Genomic DNA, 1,849 nt, shown 5'->3' on the forward strand with positions numbered 1-1,849 from the left:
AGTATGAAGAAATATAGCTATGTAGCGATAGTGAGTAATAATTGATGCTGTCAGTAATAGAAATATAGCCAACCAATATAAAAGAAAATACAAATAGAGAAATATTGTCGCATGAAACAGTGTTGAATATATTTCATTTGTGTAGTTACATTTAACATGTCCAAATGTATTTGAATATGTGAGGACCTTCCACTGTGGACATTTGTTTGATGTAATTCATTTAATTCTAGCTTGACCAAGCTTTATGAGCATCAGAAAATGTACCATATGCCGTTTTAATAGGAATAATTTTCTTCTTGTTGAGCTGTGAATGACAAATTCAGTGTAAAAGGATGCAGAATTGCATGCATCCTGTGATCCAACGAAGTCATTCACAGCCCGTTATGTGTTTTCAGTCATATCAAGGAGGAGAATTTCCTTCTGAAATTATTTCTGCTGTGAAAGGTCTTACCACATCTGAATGTGCATGAGTGTGTTAAATGTGACAAATAAAGAAGTAGAACCAAAAGGAAAAGAAATGCTGGAAGCCATAGGAAAGTGAGATTATACTTTATTGTAGTATGAAATGGTAGGTAAAGTATGGCTGTATGGTTAAGCAGTTCACTTCATAACCATGAAGTTTTGGGTTCAATTCCACTGCCTGGCATCTTGGATAAATGCCATTTTCTAAAGCCTAATATATATCTTGTGAGTGAAATTGGGTGGATGAAAACTGTAGAAAAGCTTGTTCGGGTGGAGAGGATTGTACATGTAATTCAAGAGGTACAACCATGTCACACAGTGTCATGTTGATTCTTCGGCCCGAACATTATGAGTGTAATACTCAGCCACTTATACATTAATTTAGTTTGTAAAACAATTTAATTCTCATTGTCAAATGACACTAATTGGCATTCTCGGTTCTCTTAGCCTTAATTGCCTCAAAAGTCTCGTATTGCCACACACAAGAACAGTGTAAGTAATAAATGTATACACGTAGCGCCACCTGTGGTCACATAGTGAACTAAACTGATGGACACAGGAATTTCAAGTTCTCCCTTGTAATTTATCCCAATTAAACGACGTGACGGACTATTCATTGCAAGAAAATCGCTGGTGCACGTGTATCAGTAAAAATTGCAGAGTATAGGGGAGATAAGCAGAGCCGCTGATCGTATCTCAGATGAGACATTACAAATAAATTTAGTTACTGGAAAGCGAAATTAAAATAAGCACCAATTAAGTCAAGGTTAGATATAATAATATAAGGCTCACCAGGATGTTATATATACAAATAAACTGGTAAAAGGCAGAGAGATAAGAAGCATGAGTCTACAAAAAAGGGTCAATATATTTCTTCCAAAAGCAATATATTTATCAGCCTACTTATCTATCATTTATAGTTTTTCTCCAGTTCTCATGTCACAATATTTGTTCCATGGCCAGCTATCAATCAACCGTTATGATTTTTCCATATTCTGTACTGTATTGTTCTGTTGATGCTTTTCTGAGATAAGCTTGATTCTTCTTTCTATCAGTTCCATCTTTCTTCTGTTCCATCTTTTCCTCTTCCCTCTTTTAAAATATCTATTGTTGCTTCCAACAAATAACCATTTTCCTTTGTTAGTACCATGATGCTGATTATTTTTCCATGTCAACACATGTATAAAAGCCACTGTTTTATAATACATTTATTCTTACCTTGGATAAGATACATCTATTGAAGCAACTGTAATGTTGTCAGGTATTACATCATATATATATATATATATATATATATATATATATAATTATTACAAATTAAAAGGGTAAAGGTTTATCAATTTATTAATTTATTAATAAATCAACAATTAATAATTTTTACTAAGCC

General features: G+C 33.2%; 1 protein-coding gene across 2 annotated transcripts in view; it reads left to right on the forward strand.

The window, feature by feature from the left end:
• LOC106880647 (protein FAM114A2) overlaps window positions 1-1,849 on the forward strand; it is a 34,909-nt gene that overhangs the window by 24,727 nt on the left and 8,333 nt on the right. The gene's annotated exons all lie outside the window — the stretch shown is intronic.

The sequence above is a fragment of the Octopus bimaculoides genome, chromosome 13 (genome assembly GCF_001194135.2).
Source record: "Octopus bimaculoides isolate UCB-OBI-ISO-001 chromosome 13, ASM119413v2, whole genome shotgun sequence".
Classification (NCBI taxonomy): domain Eukaryota; kingdom Metazoa; phylum Mollusca; class Cephalopoda; order Octopoda; family Octopodidae; genus Octopus; species Octopus bimaculoides.